General features: G+C 35.7%; 1 protein-coding gene across 1 annotated transcript in view; it reads right to left on the reverse strand.

Moving 5' to 3' along the window:
• Window positions 1-23,152, reverse strand: part of MGAT4C (MGAT4 family member C) — a 611,075-nt gene that overhangs the window by 45,595 nt on the left and 542,328 nt on the right. The window contains exon 4 of the mRNA XM_029205850.1: window positions 436-486. The gene's annotated coding sequence lies outside the window, so the exon portion shown is untranslated. The remainder of the gene's footprint in view (window positions 1-435; window positions 487-23,152) is intronic.

The raw sequence follows: 23,152 nt of genomic DNA on the forward strand, positions 1-23,152 counted from the left end.
TAATATACTTGTATTTTAGGAGGAAGTTAAAAATATTAACATGCCTCTGTGTGTGTGTGTGTGTGTGTGTGTGTGTGAGTACTCATTTGCTCTGAGAGATATGTTAATTGTATTCGTTTTAATAGTATATTTTATTTTTGTTCTGTGTCTTGTTTTTTTCTTTTAGCATCAATAAAATTTCCAAGTTTTAATAAAAATATCAAGTTACATGCTTTGATAAACTCAGAAATTTCCAATAAACATCCTATAGAGTTTACAGTAAAAGTAGTACTGTTGAACAAATAGAATGTATGCATATAAAACTTATGAGCAAATACCCTCAATTTAGGCATGCACAGCTACCCTAAGACAATCTGACTTATGGAATATCTTTGATAATATATTAAAAAATTTATAGCTTCTCAAACTTCTATGGTGAATGACACCCAATCTCACCTTAAGAAAGAGGTTGTTCACAATCTGTCCTGTGCAGAAAATGTTGATACACTGGAAAAAAGAAAGCCCAATATTACTAATACAATCCTCTTGTTTATTATTTATTGAAGTTAAAAAAATTATTCTAGATAATTTGTTATTCCCATGCAATCATATTATATTCATATTTACTAGTTTTCTAAATTGAGAGAAAAATATAGAATAAACACTTTAATATAATGCTTTAATATATATATTGCACAGAACAATTCTTTATATTAAGTTAAATTATTCATTAAAAGTAGTCAAATTAAATGTTTGAAGTATATATTATATAATATAAAGATATACACATATATTTTAACAATATCATATTCCTATAACTTTCTTTGTATCTCTATATCCAAAAAATTCCTTTTGAAATCTTTCATTAGAAACTCTACTGGTATCAATATACTCCTTGAATAATTATTATTATTATTTTTTTTTGCGGTACGCGGGCCTCTCACTGTTGTGGCCTCTCCCGTTGCGGAGCACAGGCTCCGGACGCGCAGGCTCAGTGGCCATGGCTCACGGGCCCAGCCACTCCGCGGCATGTGGGATCTTCCCAGACTGGGGCACGAACCCGTATCCCCTGCATCGGCAGGCGGACTCTCAACCACTGCGCCACCAGGGGAGCCCCTAATTAATATTTTTACTTTAATTTGTAACTTAATTAAATTTATAATTTAATTTTTAATTTATAAATTTATGTTTTGGCAGTAGTTTAAGAAGCTAAAAATTCTCAAAGGCATAGAATTTTATGTGTTCATCTCTTCAGTTTAGAGAGTTTTATTAGCTTGTAACAGAAGTTCTGGATTAAGCAGTACATTGGGTTGATCAACATGAGCTTGTCTTTTTTATGATAAAAAATGATCAAATTAGTACTTTCATATGGCTCAAGTGTAGATAATTAACTGGCTCACACAACTTAAAAATCTACAGGTAGACCTGGTATGTTTTCAACATTCTGCCTTATGAGGTTGGTTTCATCCTAAGGCTCCCCTTGTGGTATTAAGATAAATGCCACCAGCACTTAGGACAACATCCTTCCTCCTTCTTCTCAGGTAGAAAGAGGGGATATCTACTTAACAATGTTCCCCCCCCCAAAAATCCTGAGATGTACTCTGGACTTGCAAAATTCAGCCCATAACACTGGCTTAGCTGTGTTATATAAATCCCACCTCTGAAGCCAGAGGAGGAGTCAGTCTCCACAAAACCATACGGATCCCCAAACTAAAGTCTGGCATAACAGAAACGGGGATGGGAGAAAGATGCCATTAATGCAATGGAAATTATTCACTATTTTGTCTCAAAATTTTTTTAATGTACTAATAATGAGTCTAGCTAAAGTAGGAAAAATGAGTCTTGGCATAATTCCTGGGATTTCTGGATGACTGATATTTACCATTTTGGCTCTTTTATTTTTCTTTTTGAGAGGAGAGGATTTCTTTAAAATCCTGTGTCTTTGATTCAGGGTTTTACAAGTAAGAATGATTTAGTATTTACCCATTATATAGATGTACGAGATCTTAAGGTGAAGAACAAAAGCAAAATCCTATTTGGCTGTGATCATGTGTGAACTCCAAATGGGCAGGGGAAAACTGTTTCCAATCAAATGGGATGTCGCCGAAAAAGTGCATGGGCTAGTTTGTTCCATGTTTATCCAAGTTATTGATTTTTCCATCATATATAAAGTCTTACAACATTAAAGAGATTGTTCCTGCTACAACATTATGAATTCATTGCTTGGAACACAGTTTGCTATTGAATGTCTGCCAGATTTTGTTAACAAAGGTATTCAGAAGAAAACTGTGCAGCTATAACACAATGAATACATGAAGTCTCTAATAATGTCTTTAAAGTCATGTGCATATTCTTTAAGCAAAGATAGTTTGAGGAATAAATGCATTGTTATTTTGCACTATTTTTCTCCACTAGGCTTAAAAGTACTATTTATATTTTAAACATTTAGTGCTTCTCTGGACTATTTAGGTACTTCTGAGGAACAAATAATGTTATTTTCTGAAGTTTAATGCTATATAAAAATTTATTGTTTTACACAATGGTAAACTGTGAAAATTCATATGCTCTTGAGGCACAGATTTCATCTCCACTTAGGTGTGTTGTGGTCAGCTTCTGGGGTCAAAAATACCCTCACTAGGATTTCTGTAATTTTCTTCTATTTTTTTCTATCTTTTGTAGCTTTCAGATATAGCAAGAACAGCTGAAATGGGAGATTGATATTTTAAAATGGTAAGAGTCATTTTAGAATTTTCATTTCAAATAAATTCATTTCTCAGTATGGAGCTATTATTATTACAGCTAATTGGTTATACCTTAGTACAGAGAAGGTGGCACCTACAATTATTAGAGTGGGGCAGAAATGAGGTAGGACTTAAGAGAGTCTAGCTACAGATTCCAAAAAATTTGGTATGCAGAAGGCTGTAGTAACAATGAGTTTAATTCTGTGCAAGCTGGTACTTAGCTACTGCAGGATGTTTGGGCTATGGAGTTTGTTTTCAAACTTATGAATAGACTGTATTGATAAAGGCATTCCAAACACTAGAGGTGGTGTTCAGATGATCAGGCAACGATGAAAAACTATTGGGTTTGAGAATATAATAATATCCTTCAAGACGAGGTGTTTCGTAATGGACCTAAGTCTTGAGTCTTTTTACTTACTAGCGATGTGACTTTAACCATACTTCAAGATATGTTTTAACAAAAGATCTGATTTTTTTACAGTGTGTTGATGAATTTTCTAAAAGGCTGATTAACAAAATGGAATCTGCTGATTTGTCCTTGTATGTATATCATCAACTGGAGACTTCAACATACACTGTAAACACGGGATCTTAGGAACCCATTAGTGGTTTATAAGGATTGCATTTGGATTTTGTATAATTGTGCATATATACTGAAGAAAAATATCAGGGGTGTACCTGAGAAGAGATGCATGAAACAAGATATTCAATTAAGTAAAGGGTAATTAAGCAAAAATAAATTTCTCTGATCGTATAGTCATATACTTTCTTTTAATAAACATTTTAATATAAAAACAAATTTATTAGTATAAGAATTTATTCCATTTAGATAGAGAAATAAAGCATATAAAAAAGTATGTTTTATTTTTCTAGTTATTAATATTTAGCATGTTAAATGGCATTTTCAGTATGTCTTAAATTCTAATAGATATGATTTAGATGTATTTAGTTTCATTTTTGGGTGTCTTCCTTTCTGTTCTTTAGCATGAGTAAAAACATTGTGAATTATGCTACAAATAATGTTAGCATAAAAAATATTAAAGAATTTAAAAAATAATTGGTTAATAAAGTTATTTTATTATTTTCAGCAAATTTCCAATATCTAAACTTTAAATATTCAAATATTTAACATTATAGATACTTAAATTTATATTATATAAATATATGTTATAAATACATATAATTATTCAGGTTGCCATAATAAGAGAATGATAAATTTCTATGATCCTTAAATTTTATAAATGTAAACTTTGTTTCTGTATAAAATGAAAATATATGTTGAAAAGAATCTCAGGGTAATGGTAATTGACTAAGCATTCTACAAAGAAATAGTAAACTAAAAGTAATTATACATTTTTAAAGATCATGGAAGGATTTTCAAGATAATAAATCTCAGCAAGTGAAAAATATCTGTAACAATTACTTTCTGAAGAATACAGAGCCATTCTTTCATGATGTATATTTGAATACACATTCACTACATCCCTAATTTTTGGATAAATGAATTGCTTTAATCACATAAATGTCAACTATTATTATATTGTATGTTAAATAATATGAAATGTGTACTTTCTGTATTATTCTCAAGCAATTTCCTTCATGAACACATGAGCAGCTTCAAGAATCAAATCGACCACACTACATCACTCAGTGAAATTTACAGCAGACAAGGAACACAAAACATGGGAGAAAATGAAAGAGAGAAGAATTACCTTTCTCAAAAAAAATCTATGCTCATCTGAATCTTAAATCATGTATTCTCTTCCCTTCATATCATTCTTGATGGGACGCTTGCAGAAAAAAAAAAAAAAGGGATTAAACTGACTGCTTCACCGTCAAGAGAAACCTATGGTCAGGGATATACCTAATTCCTAAAGCTTTCATCATTAATATTTTATGAGTCTCACTGATCTGTCCTATCTAGAAGAAAAATTTATCTTTCATTTGTGCAAGCACTACCTGCTGAGTAATAGATTTCTTCTCTGTAAATTGAGTGGTGAAATGCAAAAGGCAGCAAAGGTAAGAAGAGGCAAATTTTTCTTTTACTGGAGTCTGGCTGCACTTTTCTGGAGTTGCAGAGTCAACCAAGCAAAGTGAAAGATCCTTGGGGAACTAGGAAGTGTCATTTCCGTTCTAACATACTTTGGCCTACACATGTTACTGCCCACATGTTTAACCGACTTGTAAATGAGATGATTAGCTACAGTGACTTTTTTTAACTTAAATATTTACAAGTAAGTTTGGTGCCTACAATGTTGGAAAATCACTAGCTCAACCTTGAAAATTTCCTTCATTGTAGATGAAGTAACAAAAAGGCAAATTAATGGTCTTTGAACACTTCAAACTGAAAAAGTAGGATATTTTGCCCCTTGGTTGAGCATGGCTTGCCTTAGCTGAACTAAGGAGGCCATTTAAGTAGGCTAAGAAGCCAACTAAGTAGAGTCATCTGTGACACTGGAGCTGACTATTCCCTGGGCAGTGTTCATCCACAGAAAAGTGAAGTAGAGGAAGAGGGTCCAGGATCCCCTTTCACAGTCAAAAAGATATTGGGTGTCCATTTATTAAGTCCACCTGAGATAGGCTGGCACCTGGGACCCTTTGCTGCAATGCTGCAATGCTTGCACCTGGACACACCTCTCCTTGAGCAACAAAATACAAAGAAACTATATGGGACTAAAAATAACTGCATGCATGCGCAGTTGGGGCAAATTCTGGACAAGAGATACAAAAAGACCAAAAAAACCCCAACTGCCACTTCTGAAGAGCTGGGAGCAAAAACAGGGGGTCTGGAGCAAAAGCACAGTACTGCTCATGCCCCCTGAACTCAACACCACCAGAGGGGTGAGCAAAACACCTAAGCCACCCCTCTGGCCTGAGCGCTGGACACACCCCTACCCTGACCCCATATAAGGAACCAGCTTGTCCCCATCAGGGAGCAAACAAGCAAGGGAACCTATTACTTGTTCTTGCTCCCCCCACCTGCTGCAGCAGAGGCCCCAATAAAGCCTTGCCTGAATTTCATGTCTGGCCTCTAGTAAATTTCTATTGGTTGGGGAAGGCCAAGAACCTTGGTCAGTATCATACCTAGACCACAGGTGCATCTAGTTGCACAGGAAGTAGAGTGTGATTCCCACATGTGGTTGAAAATATAGCTTCTGGATAAATGTATTTAGTGTAAAATCAGAAAAAAATATTCTGGTTTCAAATGAGTATTTTTCTTTGCTAGAGAACATAGAATTCAAAACTATATGAAAAAATTGTTTCTTTTCTTCAGAGCTGTTATCTCAATTTTTAATTATATATTAACTAGTTTAATTAGTTAACATCTTTCTAATCTCTTAGAACATAAATCGGACGCTGTTTATTTTGGTGCACAATTGTATCCCCAGAGTCTTGTACACCATTGGCAAGCAGTAGGTATTCAACCAGTTTTTGGTAAAAAATGTGCATATTTTAAATTTTCATCAATGTCTACTAACATGTTCTATATAATAATAATGTTTGTGGTAAGAGTGATGATTTATTCAAACTACAGCTACTGATCATAAATTTACATAAAGCATTGTGTTAGAAATGGGGTGATACTAGAATGTTTAAGATTAATTCCTGGGCCTCAAAGAGTTGACCATCTAGTTGAGAGAATAAGTATATGTGTGGAGATTATATAAAATGTGAAATACTAAGTGACAAGAGAACATATTAGTTGTAATTGTACATAGGTATTAGATAAACAGAAATGAAAGGACATCTTGATAAGGAGAACTACATGAGTAAATACATTGGAATCAAAGGAATATAAATCACAAACCATAAATTATGTTGCTAAGAATGATATAGCTTAGAACAACTGACAAGAGAACGCTACCCCTGTCTATAAGAACCATCTAAACCCACTTCTTTCATTGATTTGTGTATTTAATTGTTGTAGTAGAAACACACATGATTCCCATGAACTGAAAGGATCTACATTCGACACTCACTAATATAATATTACCAGAACTACATGAATATTTCTTTTCTCACACTCCAGCTGGCTGCTGTATCCTTTCAAACTTATTAAATCTTTGCCAACTTAAAATGTTTGGGGGTAGAGGGGGAATGGCCTCTTGTTTTCATTTGATCTTTACTTGGGATTTATGTATCTTTTCATATCTTTATTCTTTCTTCTCTAAACATCAGTGCTTTTCTCATTCCTCCTTCTCCAATTTGTTTGCTGAAATCCTGGGTATCCTCACCCAGCTAGACAAATGGAGTAAAGTAGATAATAATTTTTAGAGAAAGGTAGCCATTTGTAGATATTTCCTACTAAGCAAAATGGTTGTTAGTTGTTGCTTATCAATGGGTTTGCTATACTAGTCACTAGTTTCAACAAATATTTTCTTTTTCTTTAAAATTTTCTCAGGCATATTTCTGGAAATTTTAAATTAATTCAGAACTCATTTAAGACTTTGTTTTGGCAATAACTCACTAGTTCTGTTATTCTATATCTATTCTTAAAATTGATGTCAATTTGTGAAAACTATTATTTTAACCAAAAAAGTATGCAGTACATGAAATGAGTAATCAATTTTAAAAATAATATAAAAATTCAAAGTTAAATAAGAAAATACAACATGTTACATACCCTGAGAAAACCATAATTTAAAAAGAGTCATGTACCACAATGTTAATTGCAGCTCCGTTTAAAATGGCCAGGATATGGAAGCAACCTAAGTGTCCATCGACAGATGAATGGATAAAGAGGATGTGGCACATATATACAATGGAATATTACTCGGCCATAAAAAGAAACAAAATTGAGTTATTTGTAGTGAGGTGGATGGACCTAGAGTCTGTCACACAGAGTGAAGTAAGTCAGAAAGAAAAAAACAAATATCGTATGCTAACACATGTATATGGAATCTGAAAAAAAAAAAAAAAGGTTCTGAAGAACCTAGGGGAAGGACAGGAATAAAGATGCAGACGTAGAGAATGGACTTGAGGACACAGGGAGGGGGAAGGGTAAGCTGGGAAGAAGTGAGAGAGTGGCATGGACATATATATACTACCAAATGTAAAATAGATAGCTAGTGGGAAGCAGCCACATAGTACAGGGAGATCAGCTCGGTGCTTTGTGACCACCTAGAGGGGTGAGATAGGGAGGGTGGGAGGGAGACACAAGAGGGAGGAGATATGGGGATATATGTATATGTACAGCTGATTCACTTCATTATAAAGCAGAAACCAACACAGCATTGTAAAGCAATTATACTCCAATAAAGATGTTAAAAAAACAAAGAAAATACATGTTAAGATGGGGAAAAATTTCGAGATTTCCTTGATTTTCAAACTGAAGTACTTTTCTTCAAAGCTAATATCAAACTAATTAAATTTATATCATTTTATTAAAAAATAGAATGTCCTATAAAGAAGATGTGGTACATATATACAATGGAATATTACCCAGCCATAAAAAAGAATGGAAAAACCCCAAAGTTAGCAGAAGGAAAGAAATCATAAAGGTCAGATCAGAAATAAGTGAAAAAGAAATGAAGGAAACGATATCAAAGATCAATAAAACTAAAATCTGGTTCTTTGAGAAGATAAACAAAATTGTTAAACCATTAACCAGACTCATCAAGAAAAAAGGAAGACCCAAATCAATAGAATTAGAAATGAAAAAGGAGAAGTAACAACTGACACTGCAGAAATACAAAGGATCATGAGAGAATACTATAAGTAACTCTATGCCAATAAAATGGACAAGCTGGAAGAAATGGACAAATTCTTAGAAATGCACAACCTGTGAGACAGAACCAGGAAGAAATAGAAAATATCAACAGACCAATCACAAGCACTGAAATTGAAACTGTGATTAAAAATCTTCCAGCAAACAAAAGCCCAGGACAGGATGGCTTCACAGGTGAATTCTATCAAACATTAGGAGAAGAGCTAACACCTATCCTTCTTAGGCTCTTCCAAAATATAGCAGAGGGAGGAACACTCCCAAACTCATCTACAAGGCCACCATCACCCTGATACCAAAACCAGACAAAGATGTCACAAAGAAAGAAAACTACAGGTCAATATCACTGATGAACATAGATGCAAAAATCCTCAACAAAATACTAGCAAACAGAATCCAACAGCACATTAAAAGTATCATACACCATGATCAAGTGGGGTTTATCCCAGGAATGCAAGGATTCTTCAATATAAGCAAATTAATCAATGTGATATACCATATTAACAAATTGAAGGAGAAAAACCATATGATCACCTCAATCGATGCAGAGAAAGCTTTCAACAAAATTCAACACCCATTTATGATAAAAACCCTGCAGAAAGTAGGCATAGAGGGAACTTTCCTCAACATAATAAAGGCCATATATGACAAAGCCACAGGCAACATTGTCCTCAATGGTGAAAAACTGAAACCACTTCCACTAAGATCAGGAACAAGACAAGGTTGCCCACTTTCACCACTATTATTCAACATAGTTTTGGAAGTTTTAGCCACAGCAATCAGAGAAGAAAAGGCAATAAAAGGAATCCAAATCGGAAAAGAAGAAGTAAAGCTGTCACTGTTTGCAGATGACATGATACTATACATAGACAATCCTAAAGATGCTACCAGAAAACTACTAGAGCTAAGCAATGAATTTGGTAAAGTAGCAGGATACAAAATTAATGCACAGAAATCTCTAGCATTCCTATACACTAATGATGAAAAATATGAATGTGAAATTAAGAAAACACTCCCATTTACCACTGCAACAAAAAGAATAAAATATCTAGGAATAAACCTACCTAAGGAGACGAAAGACCTGTATGCAGAAAATTATAAGACACTGAAGAAAGAAATTAAAGACGGTACAAGTAGATGGAGAGATATACCATGTTCTTGGATTGGAAGAATCAACATTGTGAAAATGACTCTACTACCCAAAGCAATCTACAGATTCATTGCAATCCCTATCAAACTACCACTGGCATTTTTCACAGAATTAGAACAAAAAAATTTCTCAATTTGTATGGAAATGCAAAAGACCCCGAATAGCCAAAGCAATCTTGAGAAAGAAAAACGGAGGTGGAGGAATCAGGCTCCCTGACTTCATACTGTACTACAAAGCTACAGTAATCAAGACAGTATGGTACTGGCACAAAAACAGAAAGATAGATCAATGGAACAGGATAGAAAGCCCAGAGATAAACCCACGCACATATGGTCACCTTATCTTTGACAAAGGAGGCAAGAATATACAGTGGAGAAAAGACAGCCTCTCCAATAAGTGGTGCTGGGAAAACTGGACAGGTACATGTAAAAGTATGAAATTAGAACACTCCCTAACACCATACACAAAAATAAACTCAAAATGGATTAAAGACCTAAATGTAAGGGCAGACACCATCAAACTCTTAGAGGAAAACATAGGCAGAACACTCTATGACATAAATCTCAGCAAGATCCTTTTTTACCCACCTCCTAGAGAAATGGAAATAAAAACAAAAATAAACAAATGCGACCTAATGAAACTTAAAAGCTTTTGCACAGCAAAGGAAACCATAAACAAGACCAAAAGACAACCCTCAGAATGGGAGAAAATATTTGCAAATGAAGCAACTGACAAAGGATTAATCTCCAAAATTTACAACCAGCTCATACAGCTCAATATCAAAAAAACAAACAACCCAATCCAAAAATGGGCAGAAGACCTAAATAGACATTTCTCCAAAGAAGATATACAGATTGCCAACAAACACATGAAAGAATGCTCAACATCATTAATCATTAGAGAAATGCAAACCAAAACTACAATGAGATATCATCTCACACTAGTCAGAATGGCCATCATCAAAAAATCTACAAACAATAAATGCTGGAGAGGGTGTGGAGAAAAGGAAACCCTCTTGCACTGTTGGTGGGAATGTAAATTGATACAGCCACTATGAAGAACAGTATGGAGGTTCCTTAAAAACTAAAAATAGAACTACCAGATGACCCAGCAATCCCACTACTGGGCATATACCCTGAGAAAACCTTAATTCAAAAAGAGTCATGTACCACAATGTTCGCTGCAGCTCTATTTACAATAGCCAGGACATGGAAGCAACCTAAGTGTCCATCAACAGATGAATGGATAAAGAAGATGTGGCACATATATACAATGGAATATTACTCAGCCATAAATAGAAACGAAATTGAGTTTATTTGTAGTGAGTTGGATGGACCTAGAGTCTGTCATACAGAGTGAAGTAAGTCAGAAAGAGAAAAACAAATACCGTACACTAGCACATATATATGGAATCTAAGGGAAAAAAAAGGTCATGAAGAACTTAGTGGCAAGATGGGAATAAAGATGCAGACCTACTAGAGAATGGACTTGAGGATATGGGGAGGGGGAAGGGCAAGCTGGGACAAAGCGAGAGAGTGTCGTGGACATATATACACTACCAAACGTAAAATAGATAGCTAGTGGGAAGTAGTCGCATAGCACAGGGAGATCAGCTCGGTGCTTTGTGACCACCTAGAGTGGTGGGATAGGGAGGGTGGGAGGGAGGGAGACGCAAGAGGGAAGAGATATGGGAACATATGTACATGTATAACTGATTCACTTTGTTATAAAGCAGAAACTAACTCACCACTGTAAAGCAATTACACTCCAATAAAGATGTTAAAAAAAAAAAAGAGAATGGAATAATCCCATTTGCATCAACATGGATGGACCTAGACATTATCATACTAAGTGAAGTAAGTCAGACAGAGAAAGACAAATATCCTATGATATCACTCATGTGGAATGTAAAAAAAAAAAAAAAAAGATACAAATGAACTTATTTACAAAACAGAAACAGACCACAGAATTCAAAAACAAACGTATGGTTACCAGAGGGGAAACGTGGTGGGGTGGGTCAGATAAATTAGGAGTTAGGAGTTTGGGATTAACATTTACATGCTACTATATATTTATAAAATAGATAATCAACAAGGACCTACTGCATAGCACAGGGAACTCTACTCAATATTCTGTAATAACCTATATGAGAAAAAAATCTAAAAAAGAATGGATATATGTTTATGTATAACTGAATCACATTGCTGTACACCTGAAACTAACACAACATTGTAAGTCAACTGTACTCCAATATAAAATAAAAATTAAATTAAAAAAATAGAATGTCATTTACATCCCCTAAACCTTGAAGATTCTCTAAATTTGCTAATTTCATAGTAACATATTTCTGAAACTATGTAAACTTTGTTCATATCCATGAATATTATTTGATGGCCTTTGTATAGATATAACCCACTGGTAATTCCCACATTCTACTCTTCTTTTATTCAAAACATCAGTTATCTGGATTTAGTTTTTAAACTTCCTCCCCTTTTTTCCTTTAACATCTCTATCATTTACACTAATACATGGCTTTTTTTTAGGGTCACATTTTACTACATAACCGAATTCTTTTGTTTCTTGCTTATTGATTCCTTTTTCTTGTTTTTTAACCACTTCACAATAATTACATCTTCTTTAAAGACTAGTGGAACTTTTTTTAAAAGATAAGTTGAAGGGGGCTTCCCTGGTGGCGCAATGGTTGGGAGTCCGCCTGCCGATGCAGGGGACATGGGTTCGAGCCCCGGTCCGGGAGGATCCCACGTGCTGCGGAGCGGCTGGGCCCATGGGCCATGGCCGCTGGGCCTGCGCGTCCGGAGCTTGTGCTCCGCGGTGGGAGAGGCCACAGCAGTGAGAGGCCCGCGTACAGCAAAAAAAAAAAAAAAAAAAAAAGATAAGTTGAAGTATAAAAACCGGTGATTTGGCTGCGTGTATTCCCCTAGTGACTCCTTTTTGTGTATCATCTTAAAGCCTTTAAAATGTGTGTAAAAAAATCACAAGATGATGCGGACTTTCACAGTTTTTCAATTACTACTGAAAAACCAGGAATGTTAAATTCACAAATGCCAAAGAGTAATCATATAGTCAAGTTCAGGAGAAGGGCAGGGAGTTCATTGGTGAATCTGGGTTGGAGGAAAGGGGAATAACGTCTGTTCACTATTCTTTTGTGACACAATGGCACATAACAATGACATTGGGGGAAAGTTGTGGATTAAGGAAAACATTTTCCCACTGAAACTTTTGGAGCTCTCTTTTCCCCAGCATTCAGGCTCCAAGTAATGTTCCTGTTTGCACAGCAGCTACCCTTCTGGCTTTTCAGTATATCCCTAACTAAACGGTGTCTATTGTCTCTTCCAACCAATTAGATAAGTGAATCAGATAACTCTGCTGCCAAAATAATGTCTTAAATGCAGCTGCAGTCAGGCCACTCTACACTTTGATCCCTTTATTGTTTTCTCATTGTCTGTTTGGTTAAATAAATTTCTTTGCCATATATTTTATTCACACTGAGCATCTCATGCCCCAGCCACAGTGGACTACCTGCCGTTTTTCAAACACATTTCACATGAACTTTCAAGCTTCAGTGCTTTTGAACATATATTCCATCTTCCTAGAACAAAATCCTGATCAAATGTCACTTTTTTTAGAAGGTCTGTAACCTCTGCAGCAATGTTGGTCATCCTTTTCTTAAGACTATAATTAGAGAATGAACTACATGTTACTGCAATCTTTCTGTGAATGTCTGTATCTTCCCAATGCTGTAAACTCAAGGAGAGATTATATTATGTCATCTTTGTGTTTGGAATATAATAGATATTGAATAATGGCTAAATGACTAATATAATGAATTTATATGACATTTTCCCACTAACTGGAGCTTTTCAGGGAAAATAACACAAGATTTCTCTAGCAGACAGAATTTTGAATTCTATGCACTGCTATCTGAGGAGGTATTTTTGATTTGGCAGTTCTTTCTGGACCTCATAATAATAGATTAGCATAGGTTTACTTAAATTTAAGGGCTTTTAAAATCTGATTTTAACCTACATTGCCTCGCTTCTTTGCTTAGTCATTAACTAAACCTTTCCTTAGATAGATATTTTTATAAGAGAAAAAAAGGTTATAAATGAAAATCCACACTTAATTAACAATGGGTATTTTTTATATCTATACATTTTAGTTATTAATATGATGTTGGGGCCTAAATTATCTAGAAAATAATATTCCTTCAAATTAACTGCCACATATAAATGCTATTATAAATCTGCTAGAAAGATAGTACAAAATAAAAAGCCTCATCAGAAAGATGACAGCTCTCTTTTGAATAGTTCTTTTGAGTAGTTTGTGTAAAGAGTATGAATGCCCCCCAAATCTATAAAAATATTTTGTATCATGACAAATAAAATATTCAAACTATTCTCATAACCTTTTTTAGCAAGAAAAATAAACTTAACAGTCTACTAATAGTGATAAATATTTTTCCCAGTAGTTTATGGCTTACAATTAAATTATACTTAAATATTTACAGTGTTTTAAATTTGAAAATGCTTCAAATATATTACTGTCATGGATTCTTAAAACAGTCTTATAAAGTAAGCTCAACAATTTTTGGTATTATCTTTATCTTTATATTAGAAAACTGAGACCATGAGAGATTTGGTAACTTCCTCAAGGCAACATATACAACATGTCTTCTAGGTTTGAATTTAAATTAATCCATGATATATTATGGGGATAAATGTCTCTCTGACATTTTTTACTTGGTCTGTCCATGATTTTAATAAAAAGGTAAGAGTTTATTCAACTCTAACAGATATATCTAAATGTCTAATTTAATATTTTATTTATCTTTTAGATGTAAAAACCATATTCAATTTTCAAGTTTGCCTTCAAATTCTTCCCAATTCCAATTTCATTAGTGCACAGTCTTAAGTTTATACAAAGCATTTAGAGAGATACCCACATTTCTAGGAAAAGCATTGAATTTAAAGAATATAATATTTTACACAAACATTACATTCAATTCGTATGCCAGAGCATTCCATTTTCCTGGAAGATCGAACATCTCCCCTTAATGTTCACACTAGTGCCTCCTTTGTGTTCTATTCATCCCTTTGTTCACAGTTTTTCACCCCTTTGCTGATTTCTTCTGCCTTCAGAAGGAACCATAGTTCTACTGACCAGCTGGGCTAAAACCAGTGTTTCTAGTTTCCATTCTGCTGGTTGAAAACAGCTGTCTCCTCTGTTCTCTTGTGGCTGCAGACAGTCCCTACCCACCCGAACCCTTCCCCGGGGATATATCCATTCTGGAAGGGCAGACATAGGATAGTTCAAGTGCCAGTGTGATGCAGCCTGTATAGCGGATAAAGGCTATTCTACCTAGACTGTGGTAGCCAGATACGTTTACTTTTCTGACACAAAACCAGTGTCAGAACACCGTGGTTCTGATTACCATGAACTAAAATGACAAAGATTCTGTCCTTTTGGTTCTTGCCTCTCTCACTTGACAAGAACTATGTCTTAAGAGTACCAGAGCATCAACCTCTGAACAGGAGTCTAACGCTTGTGGAGTAAGCCATCACTCTCACACCATCTACCTTATGATGCATAGCAGCATACTGAAACTGATCAGAGAAGTGGCAGACAGCAGACTTACTCAGAATGGAAACAGAAATAAAGCAGGGAGCAAGAGAATGGACACAAAGCATTGTCTTTTGAAAACTTCTTTGCTCCCAATTTCCTAGAGGTAGAGAGGAAAACATGCAAATATAGCTATCAACTAAAACAGACCTACAGCTTCAGTTTTTCCAAAGGAAGTAGAGATCTCTGGAGATGACAAATCTATCTGAGGCTCAAGGCTTCTAATCCTCTTTTTTTGGATACACTGGGGGAGGCCTCTAGACAGATAGCCCTCTTTGAGGTTGTCATGTCACTCAAAGAATAAAGAATTGTTTTTCCCTAATAGTATTTTCCCAGAGGCGCCATATCTTTTTTTTTTTTTTTTTTTTTTTTTGCGGTACGCGGGCCTCTCACTGTTGTGGCCTCTCCCGTTGCGGAGCACAGGCTCCGGACGCACAGTCTCAGCGGCCATGGCTCATGGGCCCAGCCGCTCCGCGGCATGTGGGATCTTCCTGGACCAGGGCACGAACCCGTGTCCCCTGCATCAGCAGGCGGACTCTCAACGACTGCGCCACCAGGGAAGCCCTGTTTTGTTTTTTTTTAATGAATAAAAATTATTTAGGTAAAGTTCAGGAAACTTTCACAATTGTCTTATAAATTTTTAGGAAACATATATGGCTTATTAAAGTTTCAAAATGATCTATAATAGTTGTTTAACTCCTCACGTAAAATGTCTATTATAGCTTTTGTTATGATTGGCTATTTAATCATATCAGAATACAAAATTTACCAGTCTAGAGAGTCCAATTAAATTGGAAATAATTTGTTCAAATAATTTAAGACATCACTTTTAACTATGAAATTATATTCTAAGAATTATAATTTTATCAAGTCTCAAATTGACCTATTATCTAAAAACACTTAATTCATAGCCAGTAAAGGAAAAGAAAGAAGATGCAAAATGATAGAAACATTTCTTCCTCAGATTCTGGATCTTCAGAAAATGCATGTGAAGAATTCAGTCCAATAGGGGACTCCTTTGAGGAAATGACTGTAGGTAGTGAATTCTGGGTTTGAACAAGGCTGACAAGGGAATGTCTTAGTGGACAAACTTTTACCAGTGCTGGTGGGGCATGGGGCTGGCCAGCAAAATCCCCCTGTAGAAAGTAATCGGAGGTGGAAGGCAGTCTTCATATACTTCCTGGAGGAAGGTTAGGGGGAGGAAGGAAGACCTCCTCTCATCAGTTTCCCCCGTTGTTCATTCCTGCTATGGGCCTCCAACTTTGTGATGGTGTAGAGCAAGAGAGCTTGGGCCAGGTGCTTTGCTTTCAAGTAAAGAGATACATAGTGAAAATGCAAATTGCCAAAAGCATCTTTAGTATGCTAAAGTTCCACTGGACTTCATTTTTAAGGATACTGGATCGTCTGTTCCATGGCAGAAGGCATGTAATAGATTATGAGTCCTGCTAGTCCAGGTTGATGATCAGAGATGAAAGCAGGAGTGAACTTTCTTGCCATATAGAGTAAGAGCAGGAGCAGAAGTGGAAGTGCTAGCTGGTCAACAGTGGACATGGATCCTAGACCCACAAGTCCTCTCAGCTAATGTCCCTTACTAGCAACTCAGAGGATTCCCTGGTCCTTTGGGCCTCCGCCAAACACCAAAATTGGATTGCCTCTCTAAAATTTCAAATTTAACATCCACTTCAGTTAATTTTGGTCTACTCTGTGTGTTCTTTGAAGTCATTGGCATTTCTCAGACCAACCTGTGCTATTGTCCACATATCATATATTTTTTTATAAGGGGCAACAATGCAGATTTTTTATTTTTTAATTGTCTTTTTGTTTTTTTATTTTTTAATTTTTGGGGGCTGAATGTGTCAAGTTTAATAACTATTAAGTAAAATAATGTATCTTAAATTCTTTTTTTTAATGTACCCTTTATTTTTTTATTTTCTCAACATTATTAGACTAACTAGAGGAACCTTATTAAAATAAAAATCAGATAACCTCATTTCTCTACACAAACCTTACACTATCTCCTCATTTCTTTTGAAATGAATGCCAGTTACAATGATCTAAAAAGGTCCTCGTTGGTTTCCTATTCCTGCCCTCTTCTTTCAGCAACAGCCATACTGCCTTCCTTGTTCTTTGCACATGCTGTGAGCCTCCTGATGTAGGGGGACTTCGCACTCGATGTTCCAATTTTCTTTTTAAAATCTCTCCCCCTAAATATTTCCATAGGTCTAACACTTACCCTCCTTCAAGTCACTGTTCAGACATAGCCTTCTCAATGAGGTCTACCTTAACCACTAAACTCCAAGTTTCTTCCTCCAAACAGGCATTCTAAAACCCCTCACCTTGTCCTATATTTTAAAAATATTCTATAGCATTTATGACCTTCTAATATACTATATAACTTCCTTGTTTATTTTTTATTATATTTCTCTCAGACTAGATTGCAAACTTAACAAGAACAGAATTTTTTCTCTGATAGTTTGAAAGTATTTGATAAATAATAGATATAGTAAATATATGTTGAAAGAATGAATCTAAATGAGGGAAAAAGCTAGTCAACCAGTCTATTTCTTGTGTGTAGGTTCAATCAAAATATTTACCAACAGATATTTTTTCCCCAAATTTAAACTTTAAGTTGATGGTTTTTAGTTAAAATTTCCTTAATAATATTTATTTGTAAAAATAGCAATATAGTTTTTAAAGGTTATAGTGCCCTCTCTATAACCTTTATATAGAGAGGTCTATATATATAGACTGTCTTCTATAGTCCTACAGGAAACCAGGGCTCAGAAGGAAGACCTCACAAGACAGAAGAGGTTTAATCAGAAAAATATAGGATTGAGTAGCACTGTTTTTTTTTCTCCGAAGAGGAGATTCATGTCACTCCAGTGACGTGAATAGGTGCAACTCTTTGACTGACAAGAATAGCAATTGTATATTGATATCTAGTCAAATCCTGGCATGGAGATGGTACTTGATAAATATCTTCTCAAATGAATGGGATTAGGAGGGATTCACTCAAGGCAATAAAAGAGCACAGATACAACCTTATTGTCTCATAATTGTAAAGGACCCAAGAGACTATCTATCCTATTACCCCATTTAAGAATTTTGCCTAAGTATAACCAACAACAAGGAAAAGGTGAGGAAATCATAGCTAACTTGCTGAGAGGTCAGGTAGCTGTTTCAAATGCTAGACCACGAAAGAAAAAGGAAAAGGTTAAACCCTGACTAAAGAGTGGTACATTCAGCCGTCTCCTCTTGAAAATATCTAAGGATATGCAATGGTCATCTTTAGATATCACTGTATAGCATGGTCTTGTCTGATGGGAGGACGGGGTTTGAAATGAGGGTTAGAATATAAAGGCAGCAAGAAAAATGAAATTTCCCTAGAAAATTTACCCTGAAAACAATTCCTATTTACTCATATGTTACATATATATTGTATGTTACAATAACATGCATGGGAAATGGACAATGTACATATGCAAAACATGTAAAGATATATATATATATATAATATGTGCTATAATTACAATCATACTTTTGTATCTTTAAACACTAGAAATGTTTAAACATTGAGAATAAAGTGAAATAGTGATTATTGAGGGCAGGTTCTCCCTTTGGGCGTGTGTTCATTGAATGAAATGGCTAAGCCATTAGCTGGTTTGCACGCACACTCTCTCTCTCTCCTTCTCTCCTCCCCCTTTCTTTCTCTCCATTTTCCTTTTTAAATTTCTAGTTGATCTACCCCTTTCCCACAGTTCTTCCTGCTGTGCTGTCAGTTCTGTTACACTGGGTGGGCATAGCTAAGGCCCTCCATGCCTTGAGCCTTAGATAAGGCTTCTCCTCTAAGCTTCCAGATACGCCTTTACCAGGAGTGACTCGCAGTGCCAATACCATGCCACTGTTTGAGTCCTGTTTTGTCAGATGCTATTGACAAGGCATATCTTCTTTATCAGAGTGTGACCTGCATTTCTCCTCTCTCTACTCTCTAATCTTGTTATCCGCATTTATATTTTTGTCCTTTTGCCACCTGCTATATTTAAGTATTCTGGTTTTAACTAAAGTGACTGCTTTGTCTTGTTCAACCCTACTCCTTTCCTTTGGCTGGGAAAGCAGTTTTACTCACTGTTATGGGTAATTCATTTGGGTTAATTTACCCCCTAGTAACTGACTCAGACTTCTATCACACATTCATGTTTTGTTTGTTTGTTTTTTTAAGTTTCCTTTATATTTTCTGCTTTTTATTTTACTTTGATTACCAGGGGAAATAGGCAACATATATTTGCCTGATCAAATAGAACATTTAAAAATATTTGGAAATATATGAAGTGCTATTAAAGCAGCAGCAGAAAGAGCTTAAAGATGATCCCATCTGACTATGCCTCAATATGGTTATAAAAACCGGTCAGTGAACACAGATATGCACACACGCTTCAAATGTACCATGCATTCAATCGGAATCAAGACATTGCAACCAGAGTTCATGTTACTGCTGTAATAATGGCAGATGGTCGTAGTTGTATATTCTACTCAAAATTAGTAGGTGTGGAGAAAAAGAGACGTTTATTAACTGGAGGGAGGACATATTCAAATAAATACGTTGCCCCATAAAGTGCCCCAATGTGAGTATGATTTAAAACATAATTATGGTTTTCCATTACTGTAAAAATTTTTGGGTAACAAAATTAAAGTGTTTAATTTTTAGAATAGGCTCATGCTCTCAGCATGGAAATATCTGTGTATTTTTAAAATAAATTACATATGAAATAAAGCTGTAAATTGTGGATATACTCTAGGCATTCAACTTAAGGTAAATTAAAAAATTAAAAGTAAATGACATTTAGTTGATGTAAATAGAAATCACTATTGTTTCTCTGTTATTCAAGGGAATGTGGACAGAAGGAGTGTGTTTTGTAATGCAAGATAGTTTTAGTACACTACATTGGGGAAAATATATGTGGTTATTGTTGGTAAGAAAGCAATAATAGTGAAATATGAATAAAAAAATTTTTGAAAAGTTCCTAGATAATGGATTATGTTCCAAAAAACACATCCTAGTAACCTATAGATGTTAAAGAACAATATGTAATGAAATGGCTTTCATTGCCATTGATTTGTTGCCATGGTGACTTTTCGGGACGATGGGAAGGCAACATAGTCAAAGTGATTTAAATATGAGAGTCTGTGATCCAAACCAGAGATAAGTGGTCATTGGACAGAAATCAGGGGCCTTATTTTAATCTCCCAACATTCTATGTATCATAGCATTACATTTATTTTGATAGCTCTGTTTTTTGTCCACATAAATTTACAAATTCATCATGAATCCAGCTTTATGTAATATTCAAGAGAATAGTGTTCATCTAGCACAACTGATAACACTAGGGAACAAAGCCTGTTACAGCTCCTGGAGCACAGAATGTGTAATATCTGTTACAGGAATTGAATGAAATCTGGGGTGGCATCTCAGTGACATTTTGCACTATTGCTATGAATATAGCTTTTACATTGAGGCCTTGCTCAATTGTTCAGTTACAGAAAGGGCCAGAGAGATCATGCTGATTTCCAAAAGGAGAAAGAAAAAAAAAAAGAGATCTACACAGACAAGGCCAACTATCTTGAAATACCTCCTGTTGCCCTAAAACATAACATCACTGAGTGTGAGAGGCTATAGGCTCTGTCTCATGGGGCGTGGTAAAGAAGGTTAGACAACTGAGATCCTTGCTTAAAATCTTCATTTAAAAAAAAAAATTCTATATTGTGAAGGCTCCATGTCTCTAGAGAATGGAGACATTATATAGCTCATTACAGTTTATGCAGTATGCTGTCTAGGGACTCCATGCCCAGTTGGAGCTCTTAGTAGCAGAATCCTTCGCAGGCATTTTTTGGCAGAGAAAGTATTTCTGTTTAGATATGCTGTGAGTCATGCATAGATGCTTTATGAGAACCCTCTTTCAGAGGTGTCACGAAGTGGGCCACAGCACACAATAATAAAAAGAGCACTGGATGAGAACCAGAAAACGGTATTTCTAATTCTGGCAATGCCGTTAAACCAGCCATGCAACCTTAGGCCAGCCTCAGTTACCTCATCTGCAAAATGAGGACTTTGGACTAAACCATCTCTTAAGGTCTTTTCATCTCTAAAATCCTATGATTCTTTTCAGCATTATTATGTGTCTTTATTTTCCCAGTGGGATGATTCCTTTGACCAACTGGAAATAAAAGTAAAAGTTTATACTGAAAAAGGGAATTGGTAGGCAACAACTCATTTGTCTTACTATATTTCTTCAGAGACATTCTGGAGCATGTGTTTGTCAAATACGGGGTTTTCTTAAGAGAGATTTCATACTAACACATATTAAGCACAGTTTAAGCATTTTCTGAAAAAAACAGAAAAACCCCCAGCACAGTCGTAAATGGTAAATTGTAAGTTTCACTACAAAATTATCAAAAGGCAAGTTTAAAATAAGGAGCAAACTATTACAAATGATATGAAATATATTTGAAATTCTTCTCCTTCCATAAAATACCCTTTTGGGGGGTTTGTTCATTATAAAAAATCAATGGTGTGGGAAAAAATGGGAGGGTGTTTACAAACCCAAAGTTAATTTGAATCTTTCAATAGCAAAATAATTCTAATATGTTTTATTGACTTTACTCTCCTGTTTTTTCTTATTTGTTTGTTTTTTGCACTCTAATCTTCTATTGACTGAATGTTTGTGTCCCCTCAAAATTCGTATGTTGAAACCTAACTCCCAATGTGATGATATTTAGAGATGGGGCCTTTGGGAGATGATTGGGTACTGAGAATGGAGCCCTCATGGATGGGATTAGTGCCCTTAAAAAGATACTGCCAGGGAGCTCCCTGGCTCCTTCTGCCACGTGAGAACAGTGAGAAGATGGACTTCTGTGAACCAGGAAGCAGGCATTCATGGGTCACCAAATATGCTGGCACTTTGATCTTGAATTCCCAGCCTCCAGAGCTGTGAGTAATAAATGTTTGTTGCTTAAGCCACTCAGTCTATAGTATCTTGTTATAGCAGTCTAAACTGGGACAGAAATTGGTACCTAGAAGTAGGGGTGCTGCTGTAACAAAGACCTAAAAATACGGAAGTGACTTTGGAACTGTGTAATAGGCAGAGCCTGAAAGAGTTTTGAGGTGCATGTTAGGGAAAAAAAGCCTACACTGCTGTGAATAGACCTTTACAGGTGATTCTGGTGAGACCTCAGAAAGAAAAGTGGGGAGCTCAAGTGAAAGCCTCAGTCTTCTTAGAGACTAGCAAAGTACTTGTGAATAGAATGTTGATGGAAATGTGGACAGTAAAGGCCATTTTGATGAGGTCTCAGATGGAAATGAGAAACATATATTGGACACTGGAGGAAAGGCAATCCTTGTTATAAAGTGGCAAAGAACTTGGCTGAATTGTGTTTGTTTCCTAATGTTTTGTGGAAGGTAAAACTTGTGAGCAATAACATTGGATATTCAGCTGAGGAAATTTCTAAGCAAAATGTCGAAGGAGTAGACTGGTTCCTCCTGACTACCTGTAGTAAATTGTAAGGAGAAAGAAATGACTTAAAGATCCAATTGTTGATATAAAAGGAAGCAGAACTTAAAGATTTGGTAAATTCAAAGAACTTCATTTCTTTGATGTCAGTTACTGGACCTCTATTGTGTTCCTTTGGTGGTGTCATGGTTCCCTGATTTCGTGATCTCTGCAGCCTTGTGTATGTGTCTGCGCATTTAAGGAAGCAGTCACTTCTTCCAGACTTTGTGGACTGACTTTGGTAAGAAAAGACTTCACCTGTGGATGGGGACACACTGGATGGTGCTGTGAACCTGGGTCTAGTGGTGTGGCATGCCAAGTGCAGGGGTATGTGGCAGCTCTCGGGCTGGGGGGGGGGGCGGATATGATGTCT

The sequence above is a fragment of the Monodon monoceros genome, unplaced genomic scaffold, assembly GCF_005190385.1.
Source record: "Monodon monoceros isolate NGI ecotype Baffin Bay Population unplaced genomic scaffold, NGI_Narwhal_1 Super_Scaffold_6, whole genome shotgun sequence".
NCBI classification, from domain to species: Eukaryota; Metazoa; Chordata; class Mammalia; order Artiodactyla; family Monodontidae; genus Monodon; species Monodon monoceros.